Source organism: Chlorocebus sabaeus, chromosome 25 (genome assembly GCF_047675955.1).
Source record: "Chlorocebus sabaeus isolate Y175 chromosome 25, mChlSab1.0.hap1, whole genome shotgun sequence".
Lineage (NCBI taxonomy): Eukaryota > Metazoa > Chordata > Mammalia > Primates > Cercopithecidae > Chlorocebus > Chlorocebus sabaeus.
The window spans coordinates 3222609-3236773 of record NC_132928.1 but is presented as its reverse complement, the minus strand read 5'-3'; positions in this window follow the sequence as shown (position 1 = coordinate 3236773).

Sequence of the window (14165 nt, the reverse complement as noted above, 5' to 3'; positions counted from 1 at the left end):
ACGGGGGCAGATCACTTGAGGTCAGGAGTTCAAGATCAGCCTGGCCAACATGGCGAAACCCCATCTCTATTAATATAAAAAATATTTTAAAAACAACAACAACAAAAAGCCCAAAGTGCTGGGATTATATGCATGAGCCACCGTGCCCAGTCAAAAAAATATTTCTTATAATGCAATTCTCTGGAAATGACCTCACAGCTTTTATTTATCTGAAAAGGTCTTTCTTTTCTTTTTTTTTTGAGATGGAGTCTTGCTCTGTCGTCCAGGCTGGAGTGCAGTGGTGCACTCACCGCAACCTCTGCCTCCCAGGTTCAAGTGATTCTATTCTCCTGCCTCAGCCTCCCCAGTAGCTGGGATTACAGGCGCATGCCACCACGCCTGGCTAATTTTTGTATTTTTAGCAGAGATGGGGTTTCACCATTGTTGGCCAGGCTGATCTCGAACCCCTGACTTCAAGCATTCTGCCCACCTTGGCCTCCCAAAGCACTGGGATTACAGGTGTGAGCCACTGTGCCTGGCCACAACATTGGTAGTTTTGATATTTGTCTTTTTTTTTTCTTCACACTCACAGACTCAGGTCACAACTTTTGACATTTGGATTGACAAATTCTTGGCACTGTTGACATTTCTTTGTTGTGGAGGCCTTTCCTGTGCACTATAGGATGTTTAACAGCATCCCTGGTGCTATGGTCTGAATGTTTGTGTCTCTTCTAAATTAATATCTTGAAGTCTAAGACTAGTAGTATCAGAGGAGGTGGGGCGTTTGGGATTGGTGTCCTTATGAAAGAGGCCCCAGAGAGCTGCCTTGTCCCCTTTCACTATGTGAGAAAGCAGCAAGGACACATTCTCTAAACCAGGAAGCTGGCTCTCATCAGACACCAAATCTGCCAGTGCTTTGATCTAGGTCCTCCCGGCCTCCAAAACTGTGAGAAACAAATTTCCGTTATTTATACACCACCCAGTGCTTTGTTATAGCCGCACAAATGGACTAAGACACCTGGCCTCTACCTTCTAGACAATGGTAGCATCTTCCCAGTCATGACAATATAAATTGTCTCCAGATATAGCAAAATATCCTCTGGGGAGTAAACTCACCCCTGGTTGAGAATTGCTGTTCCAGGTCTATTTTAGTTCTACTCCTAAGGTGTAACACTTCACAGATCTTTACCACATATCCTGAGTGTTTAATCAGGTCTCTTCACTCAGAGTCGGAACTCAAACATACCCCAGTAGTGTGTGGGCTCTGGGAACTGTCCAACTTACATTTCCCCATGGTGATTTTTTGCTTGGCTTTGCGGAGTTTCCTGTTAGAGATACAGTTTAATATTTAGCACAAGATTCCAGGGCACTGTTATGCAGATTTCCTAGGCTCTTTCTCTGGACTTTTTTCTCTGTGTTACTTTGCCTTGCAAATTCCAGCCACCTTAGCCTCCTGAAACCAATCTCTGTCCTTCAACTTGGTGAAATGACCATATTCTGTTTAGGTTCCCTCTTCTTGCACCACAGCAGTCTGGGAAGTATCTCCAGGCAGACAGCCTAGGTCATTTTTGGACTCATTCCATTTCTTTTCCTTCTCACAGTCTTGAATTGCCTGTAGTATGTGTATGAACATTTGTTTCGTATATTTTGCCCAGTTTCCTTATAGCAGGAGGGCATGTATGGTACTTGTTACTCTGTCAGGGCTGGAAACAGAAGTCTCCCTCAATAATTACATTTTTAAACATTTCATCTACTAACATGCCCTGTTGATGTTGGTCTTCCTTTCTATCACTCTTTACTACTTTTCTTTTCTAAACACATAATTACTGAATAGGCCAAGAAAGACATTTCAAGTAAATGCTACTTTGTTTTCTATGAGATCACCTTTTCTAAAATGCATCAGATCTCTATTTTGCTTTTGGGCAGTCACATTCATCCTTGGGTAAATACTGACCACATCCATTATTCGCTGTACCCAAGGCAGATACACTTGCATTTCAAATTAGAGGTAAGCAGAACGGTCCTCTGTTCATTGATATAGGAAAATGATGGGCCAGGAAAATGATTAGCCAGGTGTGATGGCTCATGCCTGTAATCCCAGCACTTTAGGAGGCAGGAGGCTGAGGCAAGAGGATCACTTGCATCCAGGAGTTTGAGACCAGCCTCGGCAACAAAGTGAGATCTTGTCTCTACAAAAATTAGCCAGGGGTAGTGGTTTGCACCTGTAGTCCCAGCTACTTGGGATGCTGAACTGGGAAGATCACTTGAGCCCAGGAGGTGGAGGCTGCATTAAGCCATGTTCATGTCACTGCACTCCAGCCTGGGTGACACAGCAAGAACCTATCTCAAAAAAAGAAAAAAAAAAAAAAAAAAAAAAAGAGAGAGAGAGAGAGAGAGAGACTTAAGATTGAGATAGACCCCTATCCCCTTCCACCATTTGAGGACATAACAAGAAGGTGGTGTCTGTGAACCAGGAGACAGGCGCTCACTGGATACTGAACCCGCTGCATCTTGATCTTGGTCTTCCCAGCTTCACAACTGTGAGAAATAAATGTCTGTTGTTTATCAGCTACCAAGTCCATGGTATTCTGTTATAGCAGTCCAGACGGATGAAGATGATAATAGTAGTAGTTAACATTTACAGACTACCCACCACACACTAGTCACTAGTTAACACTTTACCTACATGTTTCTCAGTTATCTTCACAGCCTGTTGAGAGGGCCAGCCTTATTATCTCCATTTTACAAATGTACCAAGAGTTGAAACAGCTTTCCAGGGTCACACAGCCAGCAAGCAGCAGTCAGGTGGCTCATGTTCCTCACCATGGCATGGCTCCACTGTCTCTACAACGTGGACACCAAGCTTTACAAAGGCTCTCTCTTTCAGCGAAGCTTCTACATGGTGCCCATTTATTAATTAAAAAATGTAAAAGCCGCTAACATTGAAATGAGTGATACAAGGATAGTATTAGTCACTCTCGAGCTTTTTCATACATTTTTCTGTTTGAATGGAATAATTTGCATTTTTTGAAATAGAAAACAATGAGTCATACATCAAATTCTACTGCATCACTAATACACATGTCTCACGAGCATACTACTAGGAATTATTTGGCCTGCCACGGCTGCCAGGGATCTACAATTAAGAATTCACCCACCATGTTGTTTTTAAGTCTCATTGTATTTCCTAAGCCCAGATAAATCCTCTGTCCCTAGTTGATTCAAGAAATATTTATTGCATGCATCTTGTTTGCAGGATAAGTGCTCTCCGGTTGTTTTTGTTTGTTTGTTTGTTTGCGGGTTTTTTTTTTTTTTCTGTTTTGAAAGCAAATCTTGTACTTTGGTTGCAAGTGTTCTTAGATTTATTGTGTCACCTGCATGAGCAAACACAGACTAGGTATTTAGTAACTATCTGTGCATTCACTGACTCCCACCCCTAGTCCTGGAACTTGCTCTTTTTCCTACTACCGTAGTTCTATAATTCTAATCCTTCCCCTGGGCCTCTGTGTTAAGGAAACCATATTACATCTCCATTAACCATCAGTGTCCTTAAGTTCTCAAAGTTATTTAGGACTTCTTCTTAATTTGTTCCTGTATCATTCTCATTCCACTTCTAAAGCATAATTTCCTCTCAAGCTATATGAATTTTTCTCTATATTTAGCTCTTGGTTTTTCTAATCCCCTACCGCTCCCTTCCTCTCATGTTTTGCTTCGTTTGCTCCTCATACATTCCTGTTCCTGTTCCTGTAGGGATAAAACTGACACACATATACACTCACTGAGGTCTCCCTCCAGTAGGGAATTTTTTTTTTTTTTTTTGAGACAGAGTCTTGCTCTGTCACCCAGGCTGGCGTGCAGTGGCATGATCTTGGCTCACTGCAACCTCCGTCTCCTGGGTTAAAGTGATTCTCCTGCCTCAGCCTCCCAAGTAGCTGGGATGACAGGCATGCCCCACCATGCCCAGCTAATTTTTGTATTTTTAGTAGAGATGGGTTTCACCATGTTGGCCAGGGTGGCCTTGATCTCCTGACTTTGTGATCCACCCACCTCGGCCTCCCAAAGTGCTGGGATTACAGGCGTGAGCCACGGTGCCCAGCCCTTTTTTTTTTTTTTTTTTTTTTGAGACGGAGTCTCGCTTTATTGCCCAGGCTAGAGTGCAGTGGCGCGATCTCGGCTCACTGCAACCTCTGCCTCCCAGGCTCAAGTGATTCTTGTACCTCAGCCTCTTGAATAGCTGGGATTATAGGTGCAAGCTACCACGTCTGGCTACATTTTGTAATTTTAGTAGAGACGGGGTTTCACCATGTTGGCCAGGCTGGTCTTGAACTCCTGACCTCAAGTGATCCACCTGCCTTGGCCTCCAAGAGTGCTCACGCCGCCATACCCGGCTTTTTTTTTTTTTTTTTTTTTTTTTTTTTTTTGAGATAGGGTCTTGTTCTGTCACCCAGGCTGGAGTGCAGTGACGCAAGCATGGCTCACTGCAGCCTCAACCTCCTGGGCTCAAGTGATCCTCCCTCTTCAGCATTCCAAGTAGCTGGGACTACAGGTGACTGCCACCACACCTGCTATTTTTTGTAGAGCTGGGGTTTCATCATGTTGCCCTGGCTGGTCTTGAACTCCTGGGCTCAAGTGATCCACCTGCCTTGGCCTCCCTAAGTGCTGGGATCACAGGTGCATGGCACTATGCCTGGCTAATTTTTAATTTTTTGTAGAGATGGGGTCTTGCCATGTTGCCTAGGCTGGTCTTGAACTTCTGGGTTCATGCAGTCATACAGGCATGAACCACTGAGCCCAGCTGGGAAGTCTTTCTAAAGACCTTTACGTATTGAGAATTCTTCACTGTATCAGTTATACCTTTTGTTGTAAATAACAGAATCCCCTCACTTGAATGGATTTGGTTTCAGGTAATGAGAATCCTGGAGGAGGACATCTTCAGGTTGGTGGATGTGCAGTTTGGGGAGGTTACCAGGGACCTAGGGGTATTCTCTCCTTACTCTCCCTTCCCCCAGCACATCAGCTTGTCCTTGGGAAAGCTCTTCTCAGGGCACTAATGGTTATGACACATCTAGGAATCCCGACATCGGCATGCCCTTATTGTACCATCTCAACTCACTGGAGCCTAGACCTCCTGGGCTCAAGCAATCCTCCCACCTCAGCCTCCCGAGTAGCTGGGGTCACAGGCACATGCCACCATGCTTGGCTAATTTTTAATTTTTTTTTTTTGGTAGAGACAAGGTCTCACTAGATTGCTCAGGCTTGTTTTGAATGCCTGGGCTCAAGTAATTCTCCTGCCACAGCCTTCCAAAGTGCTGGGATTACAGGCATGATGAACCACCACACCTGGCCACATTCGCTTTTTTAACTCATGCACTAGTACGGGCAATGGGACAACCACGATTGACTTAGACCAGAGGTATCAAGTTAGCAACCAAGTGCCAGGTGTATGTGGAATCATCTGTGTAGTTTTAAAAACGACTGATGCCTGAGTGTCCATGCCCCCATCATCCATTTTCATTGGGATATGGTCTGGCTGTGTCCCCACTCAAATCTTGAATTCCCACATGTTGTGGGAGGAGCTTAATGGGAGGTAACTGAATCATCGGGGCAGGTCTTTCCCATGCTGTTCTCGTAATAGTGAATAAGTCTCACGAGGTCTGATGGTTTTGAAGATGGGAGTTTCTCTGCACAAGCTCTCTCTTTGCTTACTGCCATCCATGTAAGATGTGACTTGCTCTTCCTTGCCTTCCACCATGATTGTGAGGCTTCCCCAGCCACATGGAACTCTAAGTCCAATTAAACTCTTTCTTTTGTAAATTGTCCAGTCTTGAGTATGTCTTTATCAGCAGAATGAACATGGATTAATACAGTAAATTGGCACCTGTAGAGTGGGGTGCTGCTGAAAAGATATCTGAAAATGTGGAAGTGACTTTGGAAATGGGCAACAGGCAGAGGCTGGAACAGTTGGAGGGCTCAGAAGACAGGAAAATGTGGGAAAGTTTAGAACTCTCTTTAGTTTAGACTTGTTGAATGACTTTGACCAAAATACCAATAATGATAAGGACAATGAAATCTAGGCTGAGGTGGTCTCAGATGAAGATGAAGAATTTGCTGGGGACTGGAACAAAGTTGACTCTTGTTATGTTTTAGCAAAGAGGCTGGCAGCATTTTGCCCCTGCCCTAGAGATTCATGGGACTTTGAACTTGAGAGAGATGATTTAGGGTAGCTGGTGGAAGAAAGCATTCTAAGCAGCAAAGCATTCAAGAGGTGATGTGGGTGCTGTTAAAGGCATTCAGTTTTATAGGGGAAGCAGAGCATAAAAGTTCAGAAAATTTGCAGCCTGACAATGTGATAGAAAAGAAAATCCCATTTTCTGAGGAGAAATTCAAGTTGGCTATAGAAATTTGCAAAAGTAATGAGGAGCCGAATGTTAACCTGCAAGACAATGGGGAAAATGGCCCCAAGGCATGTCAGAGGTCTTCACAGCAGCCCCTCCCATCACAGGCCCAGAGATCTAGGAGGAAAAAATGATTTCATGGGTTGGGCCCAAGGTCCCCATGTTGTGTGCAGCCTAGGGACTTGGTGTCCTGCATTCCAGCTGCTCTAGCCATGGCTAAAAGGGGCCAAGGTACAGCTTGGGCTGTTGCTTCAGAGGGTGGAAGCCCCAGGCTTTGGCAGTTTCCATGTGGTGTTGAGCCAGTGGGTGCACATAAGTCAAGAACTGAGGTTTGGGAACCTCCACCTAGATTTCAGAGGATATATGGAAACGCCTGGATGCCCAGGCAGGAGTTTGCTGCAGGGTCAGGGTGCTCATGGAGAAAGAACCTCTGCTAGGGCAGTGTGAAAGGGAAATGTGGGGTCAGAGCCCCCACACAGAGTGCCTACTGGGGCACTGCCTAGTGGATCTGTTAGAAGACGGATACCATTCTTCAGACCACAGAATGGTGTATCTACGGCTTGCACCATGTGCTTGGAAAAGCCACAGATGGTCAACACCAGCATGTGAAAGCAGCCAGGAGGGGGGCTATACCCTGCAAAGCCACAGGGGCAGAGCTGCCCAAGACCAAGGGGACCTACCTCCTGCATCAGCGTGACCTGGATGTGAGACCTGGAGTCAAAGGAGATCATTTTAGAGCTTTAAGATTTGACTGCCCTGGGGGCAGTGACTCATGCCTGTAATCCCAGCACTTTGGGAGGCTGAGGTGGGTGGATCATGAGGTCAGGAGTTTGAGACCAGCCTGGCCAACATACTGAATCCCTGTCTCTATGAAAAATACAAAAATTAGCCAGGTGGGGTGTCGGGCACCTATAATCCCAGCTATTCAGGAGGCCGAGGCAAAAGAATTGCTTGAACCCAGAAGGTGGATGTTACAGTGAGCCGAGATCAGGCCATTCACTCCAGCCTGGGTGACAGTGCAAGACTCCATCTCAAAAAAAAAAAAAAAGATTTTGGAGGACTGTTGGGAAGGCATGATTGATTTTGAAATGTGAGGAGATGAGATTTGGGAGGGGCCAGGGCAGAATGATATGGTTTGGCTGTGTCCCCCGCCAAATCTCATAATGAATTCCCACATGTTGTGAGAGGAACCTGGTGGGAGGTAATTGAATCATGGGGGCAAATCTTTCCTGTGCTGCTCTGCTGATAGTAAGTCTCATGAGATCTGATGGTTATTATAAGGGGGAAGTTTCCTGCAGAAGCTCTCTCGGCCTGCTACCATACATATAAGACATGACTTGCTCCTCCTTGCCTTCCCCAACCACATGGAACTGTAAGTCCAATTGAAACTCTTTCTTTTGCAAATTGCCTGGTCTTGGGTATGTCTTTATCAGCAGCGTGAAAATGGACTAATACAATTGGTTTGGGATGTGCCTGGATAGAGGGGGTTTTAAAAATCTCCCCAGGTGATTCTAATGTATAGCCAAGGTTGAGAGTCATTGGCTTAGATTCCTCAGGATTTACTGAGTTGAGAGGGGTGAGGAGTAAATATCAGGAAAGAAATGGGGCCAGAAAGGAGAGAAATGATTGCTGGGACTGATGAAAAATAGTGTCTGCCTCTCTCATGCATTTTTATCAAAAGTAAAGTATGCTTCATTCATTTTTTCATTGAATCCTTTCCTTTTTCAGTAATTTTTGGGCTTCTACAATGTTTGGGAGATGAGAAATCAAAGGACACTGTTAGGAAATTAGAAGAAGTTATATAGGTCAAATAAAATAGAAAAAGTATACTGCCTCCAGGCAAACACAACCCCAAGGCATGGGGCCTGACTAGGGAAGAAAAGGCTGGATTTCAACCCTCATTCGCTCCTTTGACTAGGCATCCTCATGCAGTGTGCAAACTCAGCTATGCAAGGAAGCCAAAAGCATCCAAAGATAAACAGGACACAGGTCCTGCCTGTCAAGACCTCATCATCTCTTGGCCAGGCGCAGTGACTCACGCCTGTAATCCCAGCACTTTGGGAGGCTGAGGCGGGCGGATCACGAGGTCAGGAGATCGAGACCATCCTGGCTAACATGGTGAAACCCCATCTCTACTAAAAAACACAAAAAAATTACCCGGGCATGGTGGCGGGCGCCTGTAGTCCCAGCTACTCGGGAGGCTGAGGCAGGAGAATGGCATGAACCCAGGAGGCAGAGCTTGCAGTGAGCCGAGATCATGCCACTGCACTCCAGCCTGGGGGACAGAGCAAGACTCCATCTTAAAAAAAAAAAAAAGACCTCATCATCTGAACCAGGGAAACAAGAAGTAAACATACTGACTGCTTTTGATAGTTTAAGATCCATCCTAGGGGTAGTCATAGACAGTAGAAGGCATCTGAAAGTTATATTGTTAGATTACATGTTGCATTTTTTCAGGAGACAAATGCTTTTAATTTTTTTAGCCAATTTTCTAACTAGAAGAGTAATTATATACAAATATATATTTTAGGAGACAAGTTCTCACTCTGTCGCCCAGGCTGAAGTGCAGTGATGTAGTGGGATGATCATAGCTCCTTTTGCCTTGACTTCCTGGTTGCAAGAACCATCTCAGCCTTTTGAGCAGCTTGGACTACAGGTGCTCACCACCACACCTGGATGATGTTTTAACTTTTTTTTGTTTTGTTTTGTAGAGATGGGGTCTCCCACTGTGTTGCCCAGGCTGGTCTTGAACTCCTGGGCTCAAGTGATCCTTCTGCCTTGGCCTCTCACAGTGCTGGGATTTTAGGTAGGAGCCACTATGCCCAGTCTTGCATATCCTTATGTAATGACATCCTGCACAGCACTAATTCATTAGAAGGTTTTTTGTGTTTTTGAGACAGGGTCTCACTCTGTCACCCAGGTTGCAGTACAGTGGTATGATCTCAGCTCGCTGCAACCTCTGCCTCCCAGGTTCAAGCAATTCTCCTGCCTTAGCCTCCTGAGTAGCTGTGATTACAGGTGCACATCACCATGCCTGGCTAACTTTTGTATTTTTGGTAGAGGTGGGGTTTCGCCATGTTGGTCAGGCTGGTCTCGAACTCCTGACCTCAGGTGATCCACCCACCTCAGCCTCCCAAAGTGCTGGGATTGCAGGCGTGAGCCACTGCACCCGGCCACAGTCTTAAAAAATAAAATAATTTTTAAAACTTTAAATGTTAAAAAAAACGAAAACCAAAACTCTTCACAGTATTTGTTAAAAGTCTTTCTTTTCCCTGCTCTGAGAGTACTGAGCATGGATGCATCTCAGCCAAGGAGAGCTGGTGGTGCTGCCCACCCAGAGCCATTGAGCCTAAGCAAGTGCGGCGAAGGCACAGCTCTCAGCTAAGGAGTCTCCTATGCATTCTGCCTGGTTGAGTGAGTTCTGTGGCTCTCTAGCTTCTTTTTGCATTTATTTTGTCTCTGGCAAGTAGTTCTGACTCGCGAAGCCTGGCTGTAGAAGTAATAGGGCTGCAACTATTTCAGAGAAGCTAAGGGAAAATATGTTGGATTTTAACAGAGACTGAAGGGGCTTGCAAGGAAACAGTCCAAAAAGAGAGATAGACAGGTCAGTGAGGATTGTGAGAGTCCTCTGACTGCATGAAGGAAATAGAGATGTCACCGCCCCTAAAGAGAACTGACAGGAAGAATTATGGCTTCAAGTATGATATGGTTTGACTCTGTGTCCCCACCCAAATCTCAACTTGAATTGTACTCCCATAATTCCCACATGTTGTGGGAGGTACCTGGTGGGAGATCATTTGAATCTTGGGGGAATTTCCTCCGTACTGTTCTTGTGATAGTGAATAAATCTCACAAGATCTGATGGTTTTATCAGGGGTTTCTACTTTGCATCTGCCTCATTTTCTCTTGCCACTGCCATGTAAGAAGTGTCTTTCGCCTCCCGTCATGATTCTGAGGCCTCCCCAGCCATGTGGAACTGTAAGTCCAATTAAACCTCTTTTTCTTCCCAGTCTCGAGTATTCCTTTATCAACAGTGTGAAAACAGACTAATACAAAGCATGTCCATGACCTCAGGAGACTTGGAGAGAAAGGATGAGCAATTGGCAGTGACTAAGGCCCAGAACACCAGCAGAGGCCTGCACCAGCAGGGACTACTCAGAACTGATTTGCCTAATGCTCCTATTTCCAGAAGTGCTAAACAGAATATGCTCTATCTTTTGCCAGCTAATACTTTCAGAGTAGCAAGAATTAGTTCACCCATATCACGGTTTTTTTTAAAAAAGCAAGGGGCCGGCATGGTGGCTGAAGCCTGTAATCCTAGCACTTTGGGAGGCCGAGGTCGGGGTATCACCTGAGGCCCCGAGTTCAAGATCAGCCTGGCCAACATGGTGAAACCTTATCTCTACTAAAAATACAAAAACTAGCCAGGCGTGGTTGTGCACACATGTAGTCCCAGCTACTTAGGAAGCTGAAGCAGGGGAATTGCTTGAACCCGGGAGGAGGAGGTTGCAGTGAGCTGAGGCCATGCCACTGCACTCCAGCCTGGGCAACAGAGCAAGACTCCATCTCAAAAAAAAAAAAAAAAAAAAAAAAAAGTGTGGCATAGAAAAGCTAAGTCTTGATAGGGACTGGGGAGCTGGGAAAAAAATTGGAAAAAAACACAGGTCACCTGCCACGCAGATGGGAGCTGAGGTAGTAGATTTGGTCTCCACATAAAATAAATTTTTCTTGCCAGGCGCGGTGGCTCATTCCTGTAATCCCAGCACTTTGGGAGGCTGAGGCAGGCGGATCACCTGAGGTCAGTTCAAGACCAGCCTGGTCAACATGGTGAAACCCCATCTCTACTAAAAATATAAAAATTAGCTGGGTGTGGTGGCAGGCACCTGTAATCCCAGCTACTTAGGAGGCTGAGGCAGAAGAATCACTTGAACCTGGGAGGCAGAGGTTGCAGTGAGCCGAGATTGTGCCATTGCACTCCAGCTTGGGGGACAAGTGTGAGACTTTGTCTCAAAAATAAAATAAAATAAAATAAAATTTTCTGTTTAACAATACACTGAGCCTTATAAGGTATGATTATTAGAATTATTCAATTATAACTGACCTTACAGGGTATGATTGTTAGAATTATTCAAGCAGTGTTGGTTTGACCAACACTCAAGAAAGCCATGCAAAGGGGTCACACATTGGCTAGAAGGCTGGCCTATATCCAGGGTTCTTACCCCTAAGACCCCAAAGAAAGGTAAAGTCCCGGCTGGATGTGGTGGCTCATGCCTGTAATCCCAGCACTTTGGGAGGCCAAGGCGGGTGGATCACTTGAGGCCTGGAGGTTAAGACCAGCCTGGCCAACACAGTGAAACCCCATCTCTACCGAAAATACAAAAAATTAGCTGGGTGTGGTGGCACACGACTGTAGTCCCAGCTACTCAGAAGGCTGAGAGGCATGAGCATTGCTTGAACCCGGGAGGCTGAGGTTGCAGTGAGCCAAGATTGCACCACTGCACTCCAGCGTGGGTGACACAGTGAGACTCTGTCTCAAAAAAAAAAAAAACAAAACAAAAAAGGAAAAAGAAGGGTGAGGACCCTTCTTTTCCTCTGAAAAATTCACATACTCATTGAATTGATAATTTATTGCTGCATAATAAATCACCCCAAGAACATAGTAGTTTCTTATCTCACAGCTTCTGTGTGTCAGGAATTTGGATGCAGCTTAGGTGGGTTATCCTGGCTCATGAGATTGAAGTGAATGTCCACCAGGGTTGCAGTTATCTAACACAGCAGCTGTCAGCTGGGGTGGGGGGGTGATTTTGCCCCTCAGGGGACATTTGTCAACATCTGGAAACATTTTTTACGGTCACTAAGTTGGGGGAGTATGCTATTGGCATCTAGTGGATGGGGGCCAGGGATGCTGTGATAGCTCCTACAGCACACAGCACAATTCCCCACAACAAAAATCATCCAGCCCCAGATGTCAATAGGGCACCCTGATCCAAAGGCTCAAATAGGGTTGCAGGGTCCCCTTCTGAGAAGGCTCACTCACACGGTGGGTAAGGGCTGTTGGTGTGCTCCCAACATGGCAGCTGGCTTTCCCCTGAGCAAGTCAGCTAAGAAAGAGGGCAAGGGGGCCGGGTGCGGTGGCTCACGCCTGTAATCCCAACACTTTGGGAGGCCGAAGTGGGCAGATCACCTGAGGTCAGGAGTTTGAGACCAGCCTGGCCAACATGGTGAAACCCCGTTTCTACTAAAAATACAAAAATTATCTGGATGTGGTGGTGCATGCCTGTAGTCCCAGCTACTGGAGAGGCTGAGGTTGGAGAATCACTTGAACCCAAGAGACGGAGGTTGCAGTGAGCTGAGATTGTGCCATTGCACTTCAGCCTGGGTGATGAGAGCGAAACTCCATCTCAAAAAAAAAAAAAAAAAAGGAAAGAAAGAAAGAGGGCAAGGGCCAGGGGGCGTGGTGGCTCATGCCTATAATCCTAGCACTTTGGTAGGCTAAGGAGGGCAGATTGCCTAGGTCAGGAGTTCAAGACCAGCCCAGGGAAAATAGTGAGATACCTGTCTCTATCAAAAGAATATGTATATATTAATAAAAAGAAAGAGGGTAACAAGGAAGCCTTTCATGATGAGTTTGTTAGAAGCAAGTTACTGAGTACAGTCTTCACTGAAGGGAGAGGACCTGGCTTCCACCAGTTTTTTTGTTTTTGTTTTGTTTTTCAACCCCTCTCCTTTGGCTTCCACCATTTGAGGAGGGAATCATCAAAGAATTTGTGGACATTTGAAAACCAGCAAGCCTATCCACAACACAATTCTATACATTAAGTTCAATGTCACAGATTCCAGAGCCTGCCCATGGAATCCCTAAATTAAATACCCCAAGATTCCTTCCAGCTCTATCAGATAAAATCTAGTAACTTCCAATCAAGACATCTTCAAGGACAGGTTAAAAACTAACAAGCAGCAAAACCTTCAGGATTCTATCCCCAGCCCCTGTGTTCACATTATACCCTTCCTTTCCTCCTCCTCCTGGGCTTTCCTTCCAAGGTCCTTGGAACTTACTGCGTCACTGTATTTCATTCCAAAGCAGGACTGAGGGGCTGACATTTACGCATGAACCTTGAGACTCCACTTCAAGAGAAAGATTAGCTAAGGATTCAAGGATTCAAGACACCTCCTCCCCCCTACCTGTTAGACTTACTACAAGTAGGACTGACAATGTTGCAAGTAAAGGTAGTTCTTATTGTCTGGTCAGAGGAAATGAGGTACAGCCAGGTTCAGCGATGCACAGATTCATGGATGTCATGGCTGATTTATTTAATTTCAGTCCATTCATTTATTTGCTTTCCATTAATCATGAGCAATATTCCCCTGGAATGGTGGTCCTAAGAGGGTTCTTGGAAAAAGAAAGCAGCGTCCATTTGATTTTTTAACTTAGTTCTCAAGATTTTCTAGAGAATCCTTTCTTGGTAGTGATTTTCTGTTTTCAAAATGGAGAAGGAGATGCTTATAGGCTTCTGGGTGTAAAATGGCTTTGTCAATCCAGCGCTTTGATGGATCAAAGAACGGAGACAGTAATAGACTATTTGGTGACCCGCCCTTGAAGCGTCAGGGGATCTCAGTTGAGCACCTGGGGAAAAACACCGATGGAGCAGAGGGTTTTTAAAAACAGCGCCCAGGTGTTTTTCCTGGCCTAGAAATGCTGCCAGTTTTACTTCCTGCCACCCCTTTGATCACCTTTGGAACAAGCAGGGGCTGTGAAGAGAGCAGTGAGGCTCAGGCACCGCCGTCCCTTGC